General features: G+C 44.4%; 1 protein-coding gene across 1 annotated transcript in view; it reads right to left on the bottom strand.

Annotated features, from left to right (window-relative positions):
• Positions 1-9,015, bottom strand: part of FBXW7 (F-box and WD repeat domain containing 7) — a 181,735-nt gene extending 172,720 nt beyond the window's left edge. Inside the window, exon 1 of the mRNA XM_068137287.1 lies at positions 8,531-9,015. The gene's annotated coding sequence lies outside the window, so the exon portion shown is untranslated. The remainder of the gene's footprint in view (positions 1-8,530) is intronic.
• Positions 9,016-13,231: the final 4,216 nt, after the last annotated feature.

The raw sequence follows: 13,231 nt of genomic DNA, 5'->3' as shown, positions 1-13,231 counted from the left end.
CAGATTCCCAAACTTGTTTTTAAATTAAAGTACAATCTTAACACACTTTTTTTAAGGGATTACATGCTTTATTAAACAGCGTAATAAGCTGTAACAACAACTGAGACTGATCGTTAAGATTTGTGAGTTTTCTAAGTGAAACTTTTCAGGGGCACTACATATCTTTCCAAAAAGTGATTCTCCAAGAAAGACAAAGATACAAATGTCCTGTAATGAAGTCCTAATTGTTTTTTTGAGGATAGCAACTAAAGGCTGAGTGACTAGCACAAAAGTTAAACTCTCAGCTCTACAATCAGAATTCTTAAATATGAATTCCCCCCCACCCTCTTCGGCAGCAGCCAACAAGCACACACAAAAGCTCTGCAATAGTCATAGCACATGCTGTCTTTAGCCCAGCTAGCAAACTAAGGAAGAAAAAAATATATATCTTGGTAGATTATATGGGAGTACCCCAGCAGTCAGGCTGCAGGATCTGAACATACTGTGATAAGGGAGGTCATGGAAGACAACAGGACAGTAATGAGAACTCTGTTACTTCAGTGGTGGGATACAGCAGCACAAGATCCAACTCTGCAGGAAACCAGGTTTTGTTAGCTTTGCTGTTCATAGAGCAATTTGTTTCCCTTGTGTTTTACAGATTTGAATACTAATATTTCTGCACACTGTAGCTTTGATCACTGTGTTAAATGTAGCTTTACTGAATAAAAGGATTAGTTTGTCCAGACTGGCACAACTACAACTATGATATCAAGAGAACTCCAGGGAAAAGCCTTTGAAGATGAAGTGCATGCTCAATTTTGTAGGTTAACTGGATAGTAGCTGACAGTGAGTTTTTGTCACACATATAGTTTACAGTACAATATGTAAAACAATACTTCTGCCATTTAATACATGTATTATAAGCATTTTTAGATTGCTTCATTTTTCTTGCCTTTAGAAGCAGTAATCCCACTCTCCTCTTACCCAAAAGGCTAATAAATCAGGCAGCACCTACACTCAAGTTGGTTCCCAACCAGCTGGATTTGAAGAGTGGACAGCAGAAGCACAAAAGCCAGAAAGGGGGATGGTGTTGTTTAAGATCAGTCCTTTTGGTTGCAGCACATACTCCACACAAGCTTCAGCAGGTCATTACACCACAGCTGAGACGTTTCAGGGCACTGTTAAGCAGATCTAATGGATGGTCAGTGCCCAAAGATTCACTGTGCATTCCCGGTGTCAGCTCTAATGCACATGCCATCTCACACTGAGCCAACTCAGTTTGAGTTTCAGTTCCCTTCTCATTTAAATTTGGTGAATTAAAATGGTAGAAAACCAACAGCACAAAATTAATTACCAAGAAGTCAGATTAAACTCAAGAGCTAGCACAGGAAGAGGTTGGAAGTAGCAGAAGCTGTTTGGAACCACTCCTTTCAGCAGCAGCTAAGCAGGTCAAATGTAACATGAATGATAACCCTGTAAAGGATGAGGGAATAGAACAACTCAGGAACCCTCAGTCTGTAGTTTCAGAAAGATTTTACAAAGGAAGGAAGGGCAGATTGTTTCAGTTTTAAGTTTCTCTTTTTTTAATCTTTGCTAGGTCATACCTAACCTATGAAATCAATTTGGTTCCCACCACACTGCAGTGTAAACAATAGAATTGTGAAGGACTACAAACATTAATATTGCTTTTGTGCCACCAAACAAGCTTTTGCTTTCCCAGTCATTCCCAGCTGCCTTTCAAAAGGTTTCCACAGGCCATGTAAACAACATGCAAGCCGAGCGGGATGACTTTATATACCTCCTACATAGGGAGTCAGCAACTACAGCATGTAGCTCCCCTAACCAGAGCACCACACATCCACTGCATGACATAGGCCACCATCCATCTCTACCCTTTGAACAAAACAAGCCTGCCTGTGCTCCTGAGTCATACTGAGTGTTATCTAGCACTCCTGCCAGGCACAGCCAAACATCAGTAGTGGCTGAGCTGAAGTTTGAGCCTTGGTTATTTCAGAATCAGTGCACTACTTTTCTGTTGCATATCAGGAATTACTTGTTTCAAAATACTCAAGTGTTACAGTATTTAATGGACAAATAACAAGACAATTTGCAAGATTTCCCATGGCAATAAGCTAAAAAGCTGGGAATACAACACAAAACCTGAAATGAAGAAACAGTATGTCCTGGAAAACAAATCAAATATAAACGTGAACATCAAAGCTGCTTTGCTACAGCAAACTACGTAAAACATCTGTTCTAGGTTTAGTGAGCTCTCAGGTATGTAAAACTTTAAAAATTAAGTTTAATTTCTAGACAAGCTAAAAAATTGCCTTCCCTATTATGGGCCTGAAAAATCAAAAGGACATTTGTCTATTGGAGCCCACATAAGATACTCCTAATAGAACCTATTTCACACTATCATTTCCCTAAAGACACACTATGTGAAAAGAGAATTACTACTAAGAGGTCACCAAAACTTCCATACTACTCTTGCTACATTTCATGAAAATGAAGTGGTCATTCAGGGCTATATGCCCCACAGCTGGTAATGCAGAGCAAGTCCAGGGCAAGACAAAGTCCAGCAAGCAGGAAGGCAATGACTAAGTTGCTCTTAACCAGACTGCAGACGACAACAGTCAGAATCCACCTGCTACCATAGATAATACAACTAACGTGCCACGAAAAAAGAGCAGTACTACTCCCTTCTACCAGAGGCTTATCACAAGGGTACCCCATCTGCCTCCCCCCTTGACTACACAGAAGCTGAAATATGCACCATATGGGCAACATGACAGGACTCTTGCAACATGTAGCAAGTTGGGAGAAAATGCAATTTTCACAGTGCCCCAAACAAAATAGTAATTTTGAACTGCACCTTGCTGGAATACGTAGTAGGCCCTGCTATCTAGGCACCTGGAGAAAGAAACAGCAGTTTACAGGTTAAAATAAATAAATAAAGACTACTTCCCTCCCACCACCCAAAAAATAAAAGGAAACTACCAAAAACTAATACAGCTACTTTGCCTTAGCATGACAGAGATCCCAAAAAAACCTGTCACTACTGTACTGTGCAGTAAAGAAAGTTACCTGTCATTGCAGTGATCCACCCACTCACAGAAATGCCACAGATATGAAGACATATTCATCAGCTCTGGCAACAGACAAAACTGCCACAGCAGAACTCAGAAAAAACATTACGAATCACTTGGATGAGGGTATCTTGCTTTGAGCATCGGTGCATGAATTAAACAAGCAATAAACAGCCACAGGAGTAGACATTCCTGGCAAACAAAGTTTACTGACCACTCAACTCATGCTCAGGGCTACAGCTAACACTGCTTAGCACAGACATAGCATTTGGTAAAACAAAGGTGTACACATCCTATCTTCAACAGATATTCAACACCATGCCATGCCGCATGGGACCATGCTAGCCATGAAAGATGAGTAACATTTCTGCAGAGAGGCCTCAATCCAAAGTAGTAGTTTTTGTTACCATTATTAAATGGTTATGGCCTTAAACATTGAAGAAAAATATTCTTTTAAAAGACAGCCTTATTAGGCAATGAAGAAGTCAACAAAACATGCAGTCAGGTCTAGCAACAGAATGCTAGATTTTGCAGCTACCACAATAGCTAGTGAGAGACTCCTCAAGCATGAACTATGCTACAATGCTGAGAGGTTTTCACTCGCCAGGGAACACACTGAGCAGTTTACCCTCCTAAAAAGGGAACTTGGGAAAAAGCATGAAACTTTTTCCCCCCACTGGCTTTGGTTTGTGGTGTTCTGAGTTTGTCAGTCATTTAGAAAGACAAGTAGTTTGTCCTGAATTAGCCTCTTCACTTCTGAAAACATTTTTACTGTTTTCATTCCTCTAGATATAAGGACGCATTCTATTCTATAAAGCATTTCACATACAAGTGCAGCTTGTATTACACCAAGCTCCCTAGGAGCTGAGGCAGACCCTGTAAGCTACAGCAGATCTAAATGTAAGGTTTCATCTTAGAGAAAACACAATAGACTTTACCCTGGAAAGCACATGCTCCAACAGTATTTGCCAGCATCTGTGAAAATACAGACAGTATGTCTAGTAAGGACATTATGCCAGTCAAAGCACACACGTTGGGGTTGCAGTTCCTGCCCTTCAGAAATTCAGAGCAATTGCTACAACCTACAACACAAAACCACAGCTGACTAACACTGACTCAGCCTGACCAAGCTCAGGAGTACTTCAATTCATCGAAAAGAACCCCCAGCACTCCAAGTACAGTCATTTCTCCACCACCACCCTTAAGCTCTTTGATCATCTCAGCAAGGGAAGTTTCTGGTAACCTGTATCATGTCAAGGTCTCCTCCCACCTTTCTAGCCACCCAGAGCAACATTTCTAAAGGAGGAAGTACTGAAAAGGGAGAACAAGCAGTTTTGATATCAGACCAGAAGACCAAACTGCAGAAGGGAACACAGGAAAAAGTATAACAATTATCCCAGAATCAGTTCGGGTTTCCAATTTTCGAAGAGAGACCCATGCATAAAGAGAGGAACTAGAGAAGGGAAGAATTCATGATTACAGCCTGGGATAGTGCACTGGCAAGACTCTGATCCAGGTTTACGGAGAGTTCAGAGGAAATCATTGCAATGCCTCCTTCCCCAATATCCCCTTCTCCGTAGCTCCAGCACCACAAGGCCAGGTCTCACCACAGCATGCATAGACCTCTTGGCTCAACCTGTGGACAGCTTTTCTGCTTTTGGCAAGGAGGCAAATCTTGTGCTTAGAAAGTATTGCTTATTCAACATGCCCTGCCCTCTGAGTACACCTCACCTCAGTCCTTCTACACCAAGGGGCTCATACTTCTCAGTGCTGCTTCTCCAGAGATGCAACAGGCAACTCACACCATACATACAATGGTGGAAATAACTAAGCAGGATTCACAACAGTGCAACAGAGTAACTGCCTCTATTCCCTCTCCCTACCCACAAAACACTCCCTCACAACTGAGCTGCAACGATTCTAGCATTCATTACAACAACAAAAAAAAAAAAACCCAAGATTGCATATGCAAAGTTCTCAGAGGAAAAAAGCATATTATGTGCTTCAATATTTAAGAAAGCACCTAATCAAGCTATTAAGTTTACTTACTAACTCCATCTGATCAGAAAAAAAAAAAAAAAACAGATTAAAAAAATAACTGCATCACTATTTAACCCACAAGTGAAAGCTGGAGAACTATGTTTCATTTTCTGTTGAACATGAAACTATGACAGGTGTGGACAGGAATAAAGTATTCTTCTCTCCTCACTCAGGAATTAGAAGGCACCCAACACAGCTGACTTGTATACTCAAACCAAGTCACTAAGCAGTGAACTGACCTCTCTTCCCTTGAAGCCACCAAACAAGTTCATCCAAGAGGAAGCCGCTAAGGGTTACCAAATGCACACAAATGACACTGCCCTAAAAAGACACACAGTGACACAAAAGGTGATCTGCAACAAAGACCTGTAAGCACATAGTGCTGCCAACAGTCTTTCACAGATATCCACTAAAGACCACTGAGAGACATGAGATGCTGGGCTAAACTGACTTTCAATTTAAGCAAGAACAGTCCATGTCACAACCAATGGCCATACCAGCACAGAACAAGACCAAGAAGTTTGTTAACAATAAGTTAAGTCGCACATTTAGGTGGCTCTAGGCCTTCCAGACGTATCTGAAGTCTTTCTACGCTTGGCTGTCACAAGAGACTTCTTTTAAAATTCATGTTAGTGATTCTAGTAAAATTTTCTAGTGAACAGCTTTTGTCTATCCTTTCACTACATGGAGCATTTCAAGACAGAACCATTCAACAGTTTTCAAAAATTCACTAAATCACAATACTTTGTTATGGAAGAGCATTTCCAAGAGTGATTATGTGTAATCCTCATGGTCTCTTTCAAGAACTATCTAATTTCACACGGCCCACATAAAAGAAAGCTGAAGCAACTCCACAGGTAGGGTATTTATGTTACTTTTATTTCACATGTAATGTACTTATCGTCAGTTAACAGGCGTGTGTTCTTCAGAAGATCTAGAAGATTAAATACATTCATTAAATACAGTCTGAATTTAAAGCGTGCTGACCAAAAGATAACAAACTTAGTTTACTTTAAAGAGACAGAATAGCATTCCTCTCTGTTTAATAACATTGCCAGGCCTAAATCATCACACACCATTCCTTTCTTTTACTGATTGAGAGACAACAAACTCCACTGAAGTAATTAACAGAACTTTTGCAAAGTTCCACATGCACAGGCAATGGGAGGAAGCAAAGTTAATTTGTCACTGTAAGAGTCTAAAGCTAAAAATTATTTCTTACCCTAAACTAACAAGCTACTTAATATAAAAGCTTCTCTAACAGCCAATGCAAATGAAATGTGCATCCTTTGAGAAACATTCATGTTTCCAAATAGATACAGCTGTAATAGTAAATTATTCAGTTTGAACGAAGGAACTACACTGATTAGATCTAAGCTGCATTAGAAGGAAAATCCTAATGATACTACAATGATTTTTGTCAAGGTCTAAGTGATGTATCTTCTTGAGATATCGATGAACCTGGAACACCAAGAAGAATGTCTATGGGCCATCAAAAGGCAAAGTCAGATTGCCATTAACAACCAGGTGACATAGTGGGAACAGCCGATTTACTTCTGGAAGAAGGAAATGACATAAATGCAGGTGTCATCACCATATCAAAAAAGGACATAGTGCCTCTTAGCTCCTGGGGATATTAAATACATCATAGCGTTGGCCATCTCCTTAACTCTAGGGCCTGAAGAGAACGCAACTTCCTTTCCAGACCTCCTAGTTCTGAAGCCAACAAAAGCAAAAAGTGAACTGAACAGAAAATTCAGCATTTTTTACCACCCTTTTTTAAACAGTAGCAATGATAAAGATAGTAAGATACAGAGATATTTTGGTCTAAAAAATAGTCTTCCTACCTGTCAGTATTCTTGGCCTCAAAAAGAAACTGCAAAAAGTCAGGTGGTCTACCTTTGAGCTTCCTACTGATGTATAGGTTTTCCCCTGAGCTTTCTCAGTGAAAGAGACAAGTAGATAGCTGGGAAACTCTCAAAAGCATAACAAAACTAAAGCACAAAGCCACACAGCTGGAATTCTGTAGAATGGCTTTCCATACACAAGCCAGGTTTTCAGACCTTCAGCCACTATACATTTCTGCTGTCTCTTATTTTTCTCTACTTTTAATTTAGTCTGAAAGAAAACACTGAAGAACAGGACCCTAGCTAACAAATCATGGGATGCTGACAAGCTGTTTATTCTTTTACTGAAGAATCAGACAAATCTTACAATTTGGCCCTTCAAATTCTTTCTAGACCCCATCCACAGAGGTGTGGAGAAGCAGTGCTCCAGCTATGCTCACAGAGTTTTCACAGTTATGATTTCTGAACCTATGTCTGAATACTGTCTCATCAAATACATGACATTCAATCTCCACTCTTCACCTCTTAAGTACATGAAACTGAATGTAGTATTCAGAAGTTGAAATTTATACAACAACTGAACATTAGCAAACATAAAAGTTCCTTCCTCGACTAATTACTGTGGTGGTGTTCTCTTCAGCTAAGAGCAAGTTAAAATACCCTATTAAAATAAGTTCTGCTGTATTTTCTTGCTTAGAGGTGAATTATGCAAGCTGTAGAAACGGTAAAAATCTAAGTAAGACAAAACTCAGGCAAACAAATAGGATCCCATTCCCAAACAAAACCCTTCACTCCCCAGCCTCAGAGTAAGGTTTGGAGGGCAGGCAACGGCACTCGCTCGTGTTTCGTGAAGATGCAACTTGCCCGATGAAGAAGAAGAGCCACTGCTACTTCTTCCTTTTAAACTGCATTTAAAAATGCTTTATGCGAAAAAGCAGCTCCTTAATAATGTTTTCCTGTAACAGTAGCATTTTCCACACAAGTCTTATGTAGATGAACATCCAGGAGGCTGCCACTGGGTCTATTAGGAGCCACTCAACCCTTTATAAAAGGACAAGGAAAGGAAAAAAAAAAAAAGAGAAAGAAAAAAAAAAAAAAAAAGGCACAGCGGGGTGGGGGATGTTTGAAAACCTCCCCGCTTCCAGCCCCGCGGCCGTGCGTTTCGCTCCCAGCTTTGCACAACTTTCCGCCCCGGCGGTTCCGCTCGGCTCTGACGGGCGGGGACGGAGGGGTCCCGAGCCCTTTCACCGCCCGACGCCTTTGTTCGCAGGGGCCGCTGCTCCCGGCCCGCGCCGCGGCGGGTACAAAGAGGGCGGCACAAGTTGCAGCGAAGACCTCGACCCTTCCTGGGGGCCACAGCAGAGGAACCCACCCCCATCTCTTCACGCTGTGGTGGGCGGGAGCGAGGCGGGGGCCACCCGCCCGCGGGGCACCAGACCGTGCGCAGCTGGCAACGTGAGCCGCATGGGAAGCGGCGGCGGCGCCGCGCCCCCCGAGCCGGCCCCCACGTACTCCACCGGCAGACCCAGGACACACAGACCCCCCACTCTAGGGGCTCCTCCCGCTCACACTTACTTTTCGGGACGGGCTTCGCTGGGCTCTCCCTCCGGTCGCGGCGCACAAGCCTTCCCGCCGGCGGGGCGAAGCCGGCAGCGAGGCGGAGCCCCCCTTCCCCGGCGGGAGGGGGCCCGCTGCCCCCTGCCCTAGGGCTGCCGCCGGGGAACGGGCGGCTTCAAGGGGGCAGGCGGGTCCCGCCCCCGCCGGGACGGGCTGCAAAGCAGGTGGTCTTCGGGGCCGGGCCCCGCGACTGCTCACCACCACCCCCCGGCTGCGGCTGTCCCAGCGGCTCAGGTGCGCCTCCGCGTTCTCTCACATGGAGACACCGCCTCGCAGCCCCTCGTTGCCCCCCGGGCCGGTCCCCGTGTCGCCCCCGGCCGGGAGGCAAGTGGCTCGGGCTGCGGCCCCCACCCCGCTCTCATGCACTGCGGGCGCCGCCGGGCCTCAGCTCCAGCGGCCGAGGGGAGCCGCTAGGGCCCCAGCCGGGCGGCGCGGGGCAGCCGGGCGGCGGGGCTCGGCGCCGCAGCCACTCCGCTCTCCTGCATGTGGGAGCGGCGGCGCGGGGCGCTGGGCGGCGAGGCGGGGCCGGACCGGGAGGGAGCCAGGCGCGGGGCGCAGGGGGGGCGGCAAGCAGCAGCGCCCCGGGATCCGCTCGTTTCCTGCGGCGCCGGGAGGGGGCGGGGAGGGCGGGCAAGAGAGCAAGCACGGCGGCGGCGCACACAGATGACAGCCGTAACCGAGCAACAGGCCCCACCTCTCCCCCGTGCGGACGCCGGACGATGACGCCACAGGCAGGCAAGGCGGAGCCGAGCGAGTCCCGCCGCGACTGCACGGTTCAGCCCGGGACAAGGGGGCGGTGCTGGCCCCGCATAGGCCTGTACGCAGCCGCAGTGGATGACCTCGGCCCAGCTCAGGAGCTTAACTTGGGATGGAATGGAAGGGGGTGGAGGGGGGTAGCGTGACGTCAGGGACGTGGGGAGGGCTTTATGGCCTTGCTCGCGCGCACGTGCGCGTACCCCCGTGCCCGGCGGCGGGCGTTGGCGCTGCTATGGGAACGGGAGGCCCCCGGCTTGCACCGCTGCCTGGCCATAACCCAGAAGAAACGGCGGCGGCGAAGGGCTAACACGGGGTCACTGTTGCTGGGCCTCAGCCGCGCAGGTGCTTCCAGAGCCCAGGGACGTACTCCTCCGCAACGGGACCCTGTTTCTCTCCTCGAGCCCTGGAGATGTGGGTGCCTCAGACTCAGTAAATGGTTATGCAGGCCCTCTTCTCCTAAAGATAAGGGGGGAAAATACAAAAATTCGTAATTATAGGACCTTCTTACATGCATTAAAGAGTTGTGGCCGTTGTAGGAGCGCTTCACCAGGGTTCTGCTACCGTCTGGTGTAGAAGATAGAACACCGTTCATTGAACACAAGGAAAACATAGAATAGTTAACTGTCACTCATTAAGTGCGTGGGATGGCTGTTCGCAGCATCCAGCCGGTGTACTGGGAAAAGCTCAGGCCCTCCAGGGGGAAAAAAAAATTATTTGATCGTGTTGCTATCATACCGCGCATACATGAGAGAAAAATAAAGCTTACTCACGCCTGGCATTTCCTACCCTCTGAGTGCTAATCTTTGTCATGTTGACGTATCATCTCCTGGGAAGCACAGACCATAGACAAAAGATAGCTGCCCTGCCTGGACCCCACACCCAAGGCTATCTAACCACATTAGAAGCTGCCTGATTGCACACTAGCTTGTCCCTCTCTGCCACTCAGTTCTCATACTGCCACTTCATCATCCTATGCTTGATGTTCCTTTACCCATTCTCATAGCTTCATTTACAGGTATTTTCCTGTGTGTTAAAAACGGATGTTTGAGCTTACCTGAGTCTCCCAACTCCTTCTTTGTTCCTTCCGGAACAACGTAGCAGAAGACTCTTCAGCCCTACAGCCAGGTCCCTTTCTTACCAGCTGAAGCTCCAGACTTCAGTTGCTGGTGATCTTGTAATTTTTATCACAAATTGGCAGGGGTTGCTTTTCAGAGAGCAGCCTCCTTCGCTAGTGAGCACTGCATCCTCACAGAGCATCACTCATCTTTCCCACAGAATCACAAAGCAGCCCTGTAATAAATAAATAAATATGTAACCAGGTAATTAATTTAAACTTTATATTCCTGGAGCAGGCAAGAATTAAGTCTGCATGAGTAATCTAATTCTAATCTTTTCACTTTGGTAAACTGTGGGTTTTATCCTAAATTTACAAAATCCCATGTACATTTTTTCCCTTTACAGAGAAAATAGTGTGTTAAACCTTTTACATCTACAGTGTGGAACCTTCTTCATAGAGCTAGGAGAAGGGAGGTAGCTCCTTTCAAACATTATCCATGTTAAGGGGCTACTAGTTCCTGTTTCTTCATTCTATTGCTTATTCTTCTGGCTTTCCTTGCCACCCCCCCCACCCCCACCCCCCCCGGTGTTCTCCTTCTACCAGTTAGATTTGCACACAGATCAAACACATCTGGGACACTACTACTGAGTACAATTACTTGGGAGTGAAGGAAAAAGTTGTCCAATCAGTCTAAATCACTGACAATGGCAAATGCATCACTCAAAAAACAGGAGTACTCTGCCAGCACCAATGACGGCAGTAAGACTCTATGTGGATTTAATGAAAATGTTACAATTTTATATTAGTCACAGATTAAAATGGTTCACTGCCTAGTCGTTAATGGAAATGTGGTCATGACTGTACTTCAAACAGTAGGGATAAAAATAGGAGTTGTACTGCAGATCAATGCATTGACAGAAATAAACAGGGAGATTTAACATTGTTTTATGCCAGACTAGTGCCACTCCACATACAGTTTCAATAAAACTTGCTTTAAAAATAAACCAGAACAGTTTTAAGCAGAACTGTATTGTTTTCAACATACAATCCAGTGAGAGCACACACAAAAAATACTTGCCAGAGGTTATTACTGTGCATGAAATAGTGACAGAGCAAGAGAAAAGCTGGTTTTAAGTACTCTGTCTAGAGGCTGAAGGAATACCTGCTGACTGAATGTATTTTCTTCCCATGGTGTTTTTAATCTTGATGGACTCCCATCTGTACTAGAAGGTGGAATTAAGCTTAATGGCAAGACTGCAATCTATCATTTTTTTATTACGCTTATAATACACATATAAGAAAAACTGCACTGAAATACATTAAAACTTCCTTGTGACCTTGGTAACTAAACAGATTTCATGCTAGAAGGCACAGAAAAAATAGATGATTATTTGAAAATATGAGTTAGCCAGGAGAGAGAGGGCACATGTTAGTAACAAATCTACAGAATTGTTATTACAGAGGAACAATGATCTTTTATTTTACTATGTCATCCTTAAAATTACATAAATAAGGTGAAATAACCAAGTGAAAGAAGGAAATTCAAATACTAAATGACAATGTTAAAAATCTGATTAATTTCCCATATTTCTGGTTTTACCAGATGTCTGTGATAAATTTTGTAAGTTTGAAGTGCTGTTGCATATAAAGGGAAGAATAAAGGATACATTTTGTGAGAAAACATGGACCCAAATGACATTAATGTGCAAGGAGGCCTTCTGTGTAAGGTTTAGTCCACTTTGACCAGCACAATTTGAATTCATTCTTACTTTATTTTAGACAATTTGCCTTGAGCGTTTACAGATATATCCTAATGGTTTAGAAGGCTGTGCATCACACCATCTGCAGAAATGAGAATGGGAACTTAGTGCAGTCTCAGGCCAATGTTTCAGCTTTTCTAACCTGCCCATTTCCAGGGCTTCATGTCTCAGGATTTGCAATGGGAGAAGCAGGAAGCCCATGCATTGGGGTCACAGGTTGTATACATATGTGAGGTTCCTGGGCTGGGGAGGGTTTCTGAGGCAAGGTTGCTGCCTAAGAAGCAGACCCTTTAGCAAGTCACCCATGAACAATGAGTCCCGCTACACATATAGTCCTGGCCTGCAGCATAGTGCTTATTCATGCTTATCCAGCTATGGGGAGGCTGTGCTGTTGAACTGCAGGTGTAGAAGGCAGCAGGCAATAGAGTAGGGGGTGCTGGATCAGCATCTGCCTTAATCACAGCATGTCCTGCTGAGCAAGAAAAACGTTATCAGGAGCAGACAAAAGGTAGCAAAATGGGTAATATAAGCAAGTGACAAGGGAGCCACACTTTGGGTTGTTAGTGAAATATATATTTGTTCATCTCAAACTTCACCCTACTAGCTGCACTATGTATGTTGTACACAGGCTGTCAAAACCTTCATACTGGATTTACTAATTCACCTGCTGCCACTTCCTAAGTTGTATGAAACATCCTGTCTGTTTCATGTAAGGATATGACAGACTTCAAGAAGGAAAGAGCTCCTGTTTCTATAGACTACCTTCCTAGCAAAGTCACAGTTTAGTTCTGCCTTTAATTTCCAACAAATGAAACTGCAGTTCTAGCTGACCTTAAGACTATCATTTTAAGTACCCTGCGTGATAGAACTGAAACTTCCTCCCCCCCAGGAGCTAGACATTTCATTAATTTTTGTTTTCTTGCATTTCTTTTCAAGAATATTTTTTAGAGTCACTGGTAAGGTGTAATTCACGTTTCTCCTGTTGTTTTACTGAGTGCTGTAAAGTGTTCAAGCAAGTTGCACCAGACATAGCCAATAAAATCACGGTTGTAGAAAGAACCTGTTGTATTCAAATAAAATATGGAA

The sequence above is a fragment of the Melanerpes formicivorus genome, unplaced genomic scaffold, assembly GCF_026170545.1.
Source record: "Melanerpes formicivorus ecotype bairdi unplaced genomic scaffold, bMelFor1.0.p_v2 SCAF_4, whole genome shotgun sequence".
NCBI classification, from domain to species: Eukaryota; Metazoa; Chordata; class Aves; order Piciformes; family Picidae; genus Melanerpes; species Melanerpes formicivorus.
Note: the sequence above shows the minus strand (reverse complement) of the source record. Positions and strands in the feature narration are given on the sequence as shown.